Here is a 12,620-nt window from a genome sequence, read left to right as displayed (position 1 = left end):
TGCAAACTTTATATGCCCCAGTGCAGGGGAACCCCAGGGCCAAGGAGGGGGAGTGGGTGGGTAGGGGATTGGGGGGGTGGGTATGGGGGACTTTTGGGATAGCATTGAAAATGTAAACGAAGAAAATACCTAATGGAAAAAAAAAAAGAGTCAAGTATAAAACCTAGCATTGCTGATTTCAGGACTCCCAGCATTCCTCCTACAAAATGGACCTTCATTTTTATGCAGTGTGCAAATCATAAAGAGGAATTTAATCATATTCTTTATTTGTAATTCTATCAGTTAAAGCATGCTCAGGTGTCTGAGGTCATTCTTTAGGTTCTAGAGACTAATTTCCATTGATCTTGCACAATTCCTTCCTAGTTCTGAAATTCTTCCAATGTGCCCTCTGGAATTTTAATTCCATCGTTAACTAAGTTCTCTATAGCTTCACATCCTTCTTTGCTATGTTCACTAGCTGCCTATAAATAAGAACTGGATCTGCCCTAAAGACATACTTCCAGCACAGAGCCCTCAAGTGGGGCTTATTCTCTTTCTCAGAATCCCAACTCTTGGCTTTGAAGTGGGTTAATAATGGGTCATCTTTTCCACACATTCTGTATCCAGACCTTCCCAACTCTCATTGGTACACACCCAGTCCAAACTTTCAGTCTTATTTGATCTTGCAATGAACCCCAGAATGTTCCTGTCACCCACACTTCCCAATCTGTAAAAACTTAATGCCACTACTTTCAAGACTGCTATTTTAGTTCTTAGTAGTCTTCATGTCCACAGTGCTGTCTCAACACTGGGGTCTCTCAGTTCTTAGAATCTCTCAATTTCTCATTAATGGTCTTTTTTGTCCCTCCCCCATCCCCCAACACATACACACACACACTACAACCCATAGCTAATATGTATTTTTTTAATTGGTTGTTCAAAGTTTTCTAGCTTGATTACCCAAAACAATTCCAAGAATTTTTTTTAATTCTTAATAATTTGGAAACTTATGGGACATAGATACTCCCATTTTCCCCCTCTTTCTTACCTCTTTCATGACCTCAATACACCATTACCTGGTGTGTTCATCATGATAAAATATTAAAATCTCTCTCTTACATTCTCCCCTATATGTCCTCTGGCCTTTCCATTACCACAGCAGACCACCTTCTTTCACAGCAGGGTATGTGTGTAACCAACCATTCAGTCCCCTCCCCAGTGCTAGCTACTCAGAAATTCCACCTGAATATCTAGGGTGTCTGAGCTTCCTATAGGTTTTCCTTTTCATCTGATCTCAACTATTTGTACTTGTACCAGTCAAATTTAAGCTCTGAAAAGATTTGCATTAAATGGAAACAAAATCCATTTCTACACAAGATTAGCCCTGTGACCTCACGCCTGAGAATTCTCCTTGTTTTCTCTGCTTCCGCTCCACTGCCCATCTTTCTGCTCTTTAATCATTTCCTTCCATTAATTTATTTCTTCATTTTACATCCTGATCACTGTCCTGTCCTGATCACCCCTCACACAATCCCTCCTCCTACCTTCTCCCGTCTCCTCTGGGAGGTTGCTCCCCTTCCTAGTGGATATTCCTCTACCCTGGTGCATCCTGTCTCTGCAGGGCTAGATGCTCCTCTCCCACTAAGGCCAGACAAGGCAGCCCCATCCATTCTTAAATCTTGTCCATCATGCTGCTTCAGAGCCTCTGCCCTCAGATATGTCCACCCAGATTGTTTTCCCTTTAATGTCTTCCCATCTTCTATTATATCTTTATTAAAATTGTACCTCAGCTCTGATGTCTGATGTTCACTGGTCAAAATTAGTGTTGTACCCTGGGGCTGGATAGATGTCCCAGCAGTTAAGAGCACTTGTCCCATTTACAGAGGACCTGAGTTTGTTTCCTTAGCACCCACATGGCAACTCACAGTCATCTATAATTAATTCCAGGGGATCCAAGCTGCTTCTGACTACACAGCCAATGGAGATGTATGTACTGCACATACATGCATTTAAGCAAGACTCTCATGCATAAAAAGGAAATAAACCTGAAAAATTGAAACATTTTAAATCAGTGCCACACACAAGCACCCCCATTCTTCTTCCTGCTTTATGCGTCTCCGTGTTGTATATTATACATTTTACTAAGGTTTTACTTAGTGTCTGATTCTCTCCCAGACTGTTATCTGCTTAAGGATGGGGGATTTTTATTTATTATGTTTATTGATAAGTGATCAACATCTGTAATAATGCTGAGTATATTGTAAGCACTCAATAAATATTTACTGAGAATAAATATATCCTAATAACCAAATAAATAGACACTTAGTATAAATTTTAGCCATATGGTTTCCTGTATAGAAACTGGGAAAATCTGTACTGTGACCCTTGTGAAATCCCACTGTCTTTCACACCCCATCTCCTCCTCCTTCCTTTCCTCTTGTCGTCCTTTCTCCCCTGCCTCTCTCTTTTCCCGCCTTAGTTCTCCCACATTCCTTCTTTAAGCCCTCCCTTATTCATTTTTCATTTTGTTAGTATTTCTTGCTTTTCAAAGTTCAGAATCTCATAACTATCTACCAGGTGTCTTTTTATGAATAAATTTACCCCTTACCACCCAAAATAATTAAGCAGTTATGTAGGACCCTAATTATTGAGTGTTATAAATCAAACCCTTAACACAGAAATATTTCACAGCTTGGGAATCTAGAAAGTGAGATTATTGTGATAGCCTCCTTTGGAGGCTCCTGAAGAATATGTTCCATGACACTCCCATGAACTAATGGCTTGCTGGCAGTTTTTGTAATCAGACTGCTATAGGACTTGATATTCACAGAGCAGTTTGTTCTGTGTATATCTGCTTTCAGACCCTTTCTTTTCATAATGATAGCTATTATATTGGTACAGAGCCAACGGGAATGATCTCATTTTAATTTGCCACAGCCTTATCTCCCAATAAGAGGACAATTTAAAGTACTCAGGGTTAGGACTTCAAAATCTGAATGTCAGAAAAATGGAATTCAACCCACAAGAGGGCTTATGTCCCTGCTGTGGAAGTGAAAGCCACCAAAGGCAGCTAGGATTTAATGATCCTGAGGGTCTCAGATGAAGCAAAAGGCTTCTCTGAGTTTAGATTCCCTGCCTCCCGAGACCCTCATGCTATTTTCTCTCTTGCAAACACAAACCTCAATAAAGGTAATTAAGATGTATAATAATTAGCAAGGAACTCAGGTCAAGATAGTACACTTTCATGGATTCATTTCAAAATTAATTATTTATAGTGGAAGCAATTCAGATACAGAAAAATAATTGGAATATTTTAATCCAATTTAACACAGTTCCCAGAGAAGTCTTGAGAGACAAAGTGACAGATGTTGGCCTGACCAGGCTGATGGAAGTAGAGCACCCAGGCAAGACCCGGGAGTGATAGGTAGTGATCAGCATGCTCATTTTATCCAAAGGAACAGACTTCAATGTCTCCCAACAAATCCAAATAAAGAAATTTCTTCTTTCAAGGCTGAAAGCATGTAACAGCTGCCACTGTCTCTAACATCCTGGAGGAGTCAGCTCTTACGGCTAGAAAAGGTTTTTGCAGAAGCTAACTAAACAATGCTGAAATTAAAATGGTGTTCATATAAACGGAAAAGGTTTCTGTACTAGAGAATTATAAATTATCATTCTTTATGGTTAGATGTTAATATATTTGTGCTTACTGAGCAAGCATTAATGATATGGTTATCATGTTCCACCTTTTATTTTATCCTTGCATACAAGTTAGTTTCAGATGAGGACACAGTGTATGATTTCAATCTTCTCAGATTCTAATATGGGACGCAAAATTTTTTTTTCAATCAGTTAAATGTATTCTTGAGAGTGTCAGAAGAAAATACAAGAGAATCTTCATTGTCTTTAGGCTAGAAATACCAAGAAATACATACAAAATGCTCATTTAAAGAAAACCATGAGCCGAGCGTGGTGGCGCACGCCTTTAATCTCAGCACTCGGGAGGAAGAGGCGGGAGGATTTCTGAGTTCCAGGCCAGCCTGGTCTACAAAGTGAGTTCCAGGACAGCCAGGGCTATACAGAGAAACCCTGTCTCGAAAAACAGAACAAAACAAAAATTAAGAGATACTTTACAAGAGATAGACAGAGACAGACATATTGAAAGATAAGGAGAAAGAGACAAACCGAGAAAAGACAGAGAGGCAGGAAGACAGAGAAACAGAGAGGCAGAGACAATAGAGAGATAGAGAAACCAAGAGACAGAAGAGAGTTTCAGGATGCAGGCTGAGGAAACGCAGAGGCTTACTGACACAAGAAATCAATAATGACACAAAGCTTAATAAGCAGTTGCAGTAACTGATCTTTGTGCTAGAAAGTATTCTTTGAAACTATGAAAAACCCCAATGGTTTAAAAGAAAAATAATATGTTCATATGAGAAAGTCTTTATGCTAACATTGATACAAATAATCAATTGAAGACAAATGAGAAAATATCTAAAGAAATAAAAATCTGCTTGGTCCATTCTTCATTTCAATAGTGAGGCTCATAGGTAAAATGCAACCTTTAATCTGAGGACCAGGCATGCAGCCCAGGCGATCTTGAAAACAGACACAAGAGAATCACTTGGGCTCCAAACTCAAATGCAGCATGACAAAATAGTGAGATCAAGCAAATGTGGAAGGACAGTGAAAAAGAAAGTATAAAGGAGTAAAATGGGAAGATCGGAGACTTATTTGTAAGAATCAACAAGATTCAAGAAGCCAGTAGATAGGCACAGTCACCATTTGAGGGATGAGGCCACCCATCCATCTTAAAAAATTTAACCCAGAATTGTTCCTGTCTAAAGAAAACACAGGAACAAGGAGTGGTGCAGAGACTAAAGGAAGGCTATCCAAAGACTACCCCACCTGGGGATCCATCCCATATACAGTCACCAAACACAGACACTATTGTGGATGCCAAGAAATGCATGTTGACAGGAGCCTGATACAGCTGTCTCCTGAGAGGCTCTGCCAAAGCTTGAAAAATACAGATGAGGATACATGCAGCCAACCATTGGACTAAGCACTGAGGGCCCTAATGGCAGAGTTAGAGGAATGACTGAAGGAGCTGAAGGTGTTTGCAACCCCTTAGGAAGAACATCAATATCACCCAACCAGAGCTCCCAGGGCTTCCAGGGACTAAACCATCAACCAAAGAGTACACATGGAGGGAACCAAGGCTCCAGCTGCAGATGTAGCAGAAGATTGCCTTCTCTGGAATCAATGGGAGGGAGACCTTTGGTTCTGTGGAGGTTCTATGCTCCAGCATAGGGGGATGCTAGGATGGTGAAGTGGGAGTGGGTGGGTGGGTGGAGGAGCATCCTCATGTAGGCAGGGGAGGAAGATGGGCTAGAGGGCTTGCAGAAGGGAAACCAGGAAGGGAGACAACATTTGAAATGTAAACAAATAAAATATCCAATAAAAAAATGAGACAAAAAAGAAGAGTGAATTAAGTATGGTTCCCACTGCTGTGGCTAAGAGTGTCCCTGGAGATTCGTTGATTCAATGGTACCTGTGCAGCATCCAGATAACATAAACAACCATCATTGCCTAGAGGGGCCTGGATCAAAAAGTTAAATGTAGGTCACTTAAAACTATGTGCAAGGAAGGTCCAAGTGAGGATGTTTCCATCCCACTTAGAAGGGGAAACAAAATAATTATGGGAGGCAAAGGGAGGAAGGGATCTGGGTGGGAGAGGAGAGCGAAAAAGAGAGGTACAGGATCAGGTATGGGTTAGGGAAATAGGAGAGAAACCCAGAGGACTAGGAGAATGAATAAAAATATGCAGCTTCTGGAGTGGAAGGCAAAGGAATCCTTTAGAAAGTACCAGAAACCTGGGAGGTGAGAGACTTTTCAGGACTCAGGGGGTGACCTTAGCCAAAATGCCCAACACTGGGGAGAATGAACTCAAAGAGCCCACCCCCAGTAAATAGGGCTCCAAGTAGAGGGACAAGGTTTCCAACCTATAGTCAAAATTTCTGACCCATTTGTTTCCCTCTAAAAGAGACAAAAATAGAGAGGAGTCTAAAGGAAAGTCTGGCTAGTGACTGGCCCAACTTTGGATCCATCTAATGAGGAGTAGGGGAACACCAAGGCCTGACACAATTACTGAATAGTTCTTATCTCAAAGAACTATGGGGACAAAAATGGACAAGAGACTGAGAGAAAGGAGGTCCAATGACCAGCCCAATTTAGAGTCCATCTCAAGGGAAGTCTCCAAGGCCTAACACTATTACTGATACTATGGTGTATTTACAGACAGGAGCATAGCACGGCTGTCCTCTAAGAACCCAATAAGCAGCTTACTGAGACCTATGTAGATACTTACACTTAACAATTGGACTGAAGTCATGAACCTCTATGCAGGAATTGGGGGAAGGAAAAGAAGCTGAAGGGGAGGGCAACCCTATAGGAAGAAGAGCAGTCTCAACTAACCTGGACTTCTGGGAGCTCCTAGAGTCAGAGCCATGAACCAGGCAGCACACATGAGCTGGGCCGAGGACCCTGAAACATATGTAGCAGAAGATTGCTTGATTTGGCCTCTGTGGGAAAATATGCATCTAATCCTGGAGAGACTTGATGTCCCAGGGAATGGAGATTAGGGGAGCACCCTCTCAAAGGCAAAGGGAAGGGGAACGGGGTGAGGAACTGGGAGGAGGGTTGGGTGGGGGCAATGGCTGGAATGTAAATAAATAATTAATTTTTAAAACTCACAAAAAGAGATCTTGGGTGCTATTTCCACACCCAGTCCTGCAATACCCAGAAGAAGCTTGATTCCAAGGTGCTCTACCACCCACAAGATCATAGGCAAGGAGGCCACAGCATCTGTTCCAACACCAGGAGTAACTGAGACCAGCGGGATACAGGTACACGGGACCACCTCTTGACCAGTGGCACGGATTCCTTCTGGTCTTAGCCCATAACCTGAGCAGAGCTTGGACACTAAATCAGCATCCATTCCCACAACTCCCAAAAGAAGTTCAAGTCTCAGGTGCTCTAATACACCCAGGATCACAAAATCTCAGGATGTTAATACCTCTTAACATCATTAGACTCAATTCCCCAATTAAAAAATATATAGACTAATAGACTGGATACATAAACAGGACCCAGCATTTTGCTCCACATTGGAAATGCACCTCAGTGACAAAGACAGACACTCCCGCAGGGGAAAAAGGCTGGAAAACAAATTTCCAAGCAAATTGTCCCAAGAAACAATCTAGAGTAACCATTCTTATGGAATAAAATTGACTTTCCACCAAAAGTTCTCAAAAAAGATAAGGAAGGATACTTCATAATCATCAAATGAAAAATTACCATGATAAACTCTCAATTCTGAACATCTATGCTTCAAATGCAAGGGCACCTACATTCATAAGAGAAACTTTATAAAGGCTCAAAGCACATTATTGCACCTCAATAATAGTGGGAGACTTCAACACCTCACTCTCATCAATGGACAGATCATGGAAACAGAAACTAGACAAGAGACACAGTGAAATAGCAGACGTTATGAACCAAACAGATTTAACAAATATCTATAGAACATTTTATCCTAAAACAAAATAATATACCTTCTTCTCAGCACCTCATGGTACCTTCTCCAAAACTGACCATATAATTGGTCACAAAACAGGCCTCAAAATATACAAGACGATTGAAATAATCCCATGCATCCTATCAGATCACCAAGGACTAAGGCTGGTCTTCAATAACAACAAAAACAGAAAGCCACATACATATGAAAGCTGAACAATGTGTGGATACTTCGGTCCTTCATAGAAAAGGGAACAAAATACCCATGGGAGGAGTTACAGAGACAAAGTTTGGAGCAGAGACTGAAGGAAAGGGCATCTAGAGAGTGCTCCACCTGGGGGTCCATCCCATATACAGTCACCAAACTAGACACTATTGTGGATGCCAAAAAGTGCTTGCTGACAGGAGCCTGATATAGCTGTCTCCTAAGAGGCTCTACCACTGATTGACAAATTCAGAAGTGGATGCTTTCAGCCAACCATTGGACTGAACACGAGGTCCCCAATGGAGGAGTTAGAGAAAGGACTGAAGGAGGTAAAGGGATTTGTAACTCCATAGGAAGAACAACAATATCAACCAACCAGACACCCCAGAGATCCCAGGAACTAAACTTCCAACCAAGGAGTACACATGGAGGCACCAATGGCTCCAGCTGCATGTATAGCCAAGGGTGGCCTTGTAGGGCATCAACAAGAGGTGAGGCCCTTGGTCTTGTGAAGGCTCAATGCCCCAGTGTGGGGGAATTATAGGGCAGGGAGGCAGGAGTGGGTGGGTGGGGAACAAACACCCTCATAGAAGCAGGGGGAGGGGTTGGGTTTTTGGAGGGGACCAGGAAAGGGGATAACATTTGAAATGCAAATAAAAAATATTTAATTTATAAAAAGTGTGTATCTTAAACACATACACACACACACACAAACCCTATGTGCTTTTTAAATGTACCTTTAATTAGATCAGGATTTCATCAATTCTCTTTCTTTTTTTCCCCTTTATTCCTTCCCAGCTGGTATCTTTGAAACCCTTCCAATGCTCTATCCTTACACTCTAGTTTATAGCCTTTTTTTCTTTGATTATTACTGTTAAACACATAGTATATGTGTATGTGCAGTATAACATGCTGGATTCACTTTTGTTGTTTGTTTTTATATGGTTTCAGACCTGATGACTCTGCACTGGACAATAAAAGAACTCATCTCTTGGAGAAGCTAACTCTCCTTCTCCCAGTAGTCATAACTTATCTATAGTTCTTTGTCTAGAAATAGGATTTCCTGAACTTTCTGCCCTTCTGATTTAGCACATCCATTAATAATATTGTTCTAATCTTGTTTATGCAGGCAGTTCTTCAAAAGACTGTTTCATAGAAGACAACTTGGTATTCTGACTCTTAAAACCTTTTCATTCTTACTTCTGTGATGTTCTCTGAGCCATGGATAGAGTAGTTGTGATATCAATGTTCCATTGAGACTCAGATCCCCATGATCCAGTGATGTCTTTATTGGATCCATTATTTTCTGTAACAGTTCCCATTTTCTGTAAAGAGAAGCTTCTTTGATGATGCATAGTAGAATATTTATTTGTGGGTATAAGGATAAGAGAATATACTAAATAAGGCATAACACTGGTCCAGCAAAGTGGCAATAATAGTCTTTTATAAGGTCTATGATCTCATGAGCCTCAAGCAGCTGGCCAGTCTTCTAGTACCAGGCATTTTTTTACACCACCATATATGAGTGTCATTTATTTCACCTTTGTGGATAACCTTCCATTATGGTCATAGTTATCCTTCAAGTGTGCTGCAGCTGGATAGGACTGTTTTCTTCCCTTGGCAACATGCATAGTATTTTCTGGTACCATGAAAGCTAAACCACAGAAAGGATGCTTTCAGGTCAGAGCCAGCTCTAATTATCCAAGACCTATGCCCTGAACGACTGGAGTCTTCAGCAATAGGGGCCCACCCTCAATCCATGAAGAACAACCAAGAGCTAATAGTTTATATTGTTTGGAGAGTCACTTGAACTTCTCTGACCAACTATTGGAAATGAAGTTTCTCATGCCTGAGAGTTATTGTTATTCTGTGGTTCTTGTGGGAGTATTGACAACCCAAGTAGCATAACTTCCTTTAAGATATCTAGATAGATGATACTCAAATATATTATAATCATAGATAGATAGATAAATGATAGATAGATAGATAGACAGACAGATAGATAGATAATAGGTAGATGATAGATAGATAGATAGATAGATAGATAGATAGATAGATAGATAGATAGATAGATAGATGATTGATAGATAGATGATATGTATCATATTATGGCAGGGGTATATAGAGATAGATGATAGGTAGATGATAGATTAGATAGATGGAAAGTTAGAAAAAGATTGATAGATAAAGATAGATAGATAGATAGATAGATAGATAGATAGATAGATAGATAGATAGATAGAGAGATAGTAGAAAAAATAGGTGCTAGGTAGACAGATGATAGATAAGCATATATTTCTGCATTATATTTAGGTAAATAAGAGCTATATGATTCCTTGAGATTTTAATGAAACCTTCTTTCTTATATATTTGCTTCTGTCCCACTGACACTTGGAGACCCCTCAACTAACTTTTCTCTCTCCCATTTTATAAACCTGTATCCTCATGTTCCCCTCTCAACACTATTCTCCTTGCCTATCATCTCTATTTAGCTTGAGATTCTGAAGTTACTCCACATCTGACAATCTGAACAAGACACTGTTGATGGGAGAGAAAATGAAGCATGTATCTTTCTATTCATTGTATAGAAACTTTTCTTACTTCATTCATTTACCTGTTAATTTTATTTTCTTTACAGCTGAATCATATTCCATTGTGTGTATGCACTATATTTTTATAATTTATTCATTTGTTGAAGGATGTATAGGTTATTTCCATTTCCTGGCTATCACAAATAAGATGGCTGTGAACATTGTTGTTCAAGTATCTGCAGAGTAGGTTGTTATGTCGAGTCCTTTGAAAATATGCCAAGGAGTATTACAGCTGGGTCATATGGTAGATTTATTGTTAGCTTCATGAGGATTCTACATGAAACATAGGTTTCCAGAATGGCTGCACCATTTTGCATCTAGACCAGCTGTTAATGAGGGTGTCTCTCTTTCTACAACCTCAATAGTTTTTGGTGTTGTTCTTAGCCACTCTGACTAGGATGAGATGAAATCTCAAAATTTTAGCTGCTTTTCTGTAAGTAATAAGGACAATGAACACTTTTTGAGCTATTTCTTAGTTAGTCATTTTATTTGCTCTATTGAGAACTCTGTTTAGATCCCTGACCCATTTTTTTCAAATTTAATTGGGAGTTTGTTCCCTTGACCCTTTTTGAGTGCTTTGCATATCCTGGATACTAACCCTCTGTCAGGTGCACAACTGGGTTTCCTTCAATACAATTGATTGTTTTCTTATATCTACAGAAGCTTTGTAGTTTTATGATGCCATGGCTATCAAGTGATGCCCTTAATTCCTGGGCAAATGAAGTCCTCTTCATAAAACTATGAAACTGTATTCTTAAAAAAATTACTTCACTCAGCAAACAAACATTCATGTCATGTACTTTGAGTAAAGAAAAACAACAAAACATTCACTTTATAAACATTTGGCATAAAATGGTTGTTTGAGTTAGGTTCACTACTCTGAACAGACACCATGACCAAAGTAGCGTGTGTGTGTGTGTGTGTGTGTGTGTGTGTGTGTGTGTGTGTGTGTGTGTGTATGTGTATTCTAGAAAATCTTGTAAAAGGATATGGGGGAAAGGTAATGTTCACTCACTATTGGTGGGAATGCAAACTGATACAACAACCATTCTGGAAATCAAGGGGGAAGAATTCTTAAAAGCCAAAAATATATATCTACCATATGATCAAGATATAACACTCCTTGGCATATGCACAAGGGACTCAATATCCTACTCCACATGCACTTGTTCATACCTGTTCCTTGCTTTTCTATTCAGAATAGCTATGCAGTGGAAACAACATAAATATCCTCGAACTGACAAATAGATAACAGAAATATGGCACATATATAATATGGCATACTGTGAAGAAAAACTAAATCATGAGCTCTGCAAGTACATGGTTGCAACTAGCAAAGATCATATTGAGTGAGATAACACAGACATAGAAAGATAAATGTCATATGTTACCTTTCACTAAAGCATGCTTATTTATAACCTGGAGTAATGCAGAAACTAGGAAATTGAAGGAGGGTGGTAATCAAGAGGGAGATAATAGGGAACAAGAGATAAGGGTGAAAACTGGAAAAACTAGGGTGGTCTAACTATAGAAGAAAGAAGATGGGGGTAAATATATATTAAGAAGAGAGGAAGGGCAGTGACATCCTGTGACTGATCAAGGAACTGGCTAAATATGAATACATGGAAGGTCAAGTCATTTTAACTGAGAAAGATCTCCTAGAGGATGGTTTTGGAGAACACCCCTTCTACCACTGCCTGGCTGCAGAAGTGCCTAAAGAGCAGTGGACTCCGGAAGGTTACAGTCTCTAGCTTTGCCATGTACATGGCCCTTCTGTGTACATGGATGGGTGGGGAGGTAACTAAAAGATTCTTTACACAATAAAGTAGATGATCATGATAAATGAGGACACAGCACTGTTGGGTTCAGCATGTACTATTTTACCTATGAACCATGTATTGGCAAGTTACTGTATCTTGAAGACTTCTTTGTGATGAGTGATTACAGAGGCTTTGGTATAGGATCAGAAATTTTGAAGAATCTATGCCAGGTTGCCATGAAGTGTCGCTGCAACAGTATGCACTTCTTGGTAGAGGAATGGAATGAACCATCTATCAACTTCTACAAAAGAAGAGGTGCTTCGGATCTGTCCAGTGAAGAGGGATGGAGGCTCCTTAAGATTGACAAAGAGTACTTGCTAAAAATGGCAGCAGAGGAGTGAGGTGTGCTGGTGTAGACAAGCCTCCATTGTGCTTTAGAATAATTCTCAACTTCCCTTGCTTTCTTTTTTTTTTAATTTTTAATATTTTTATTACGTATTTTCCTCAATT

General features: G+C 39.9%; 1 pseudogene; it reads left to right on the top strand.

The window, feature by feature from the left end:
• The window catches only part of LOC110283930, a 27,532-nt pseudogene extending 15,021 nt beyond the window's left edge, over window positions 1-12,511 (top strand).
• The last annotated feature ends 109 nt before the right edge of the window (window positions 12,512-12,620 follow it).

The sequence above is a fragment of the Mus caroli genome, chromosome 17 (genome assembly GCF_900094665.2).
Source record: "Mus caroli chromosome 17, CAROLI_EIJ_v1.1, whole genome shotgun sequence".
Lineage (NCBI taxonomy): Eukaryota > Metazoa > Chordata > Mammalia > Rodentia > Muridae > Mus > Mus caroli.
This window is presented reverse-complemented; position numbering and strand designations above follow the sequence as displayed.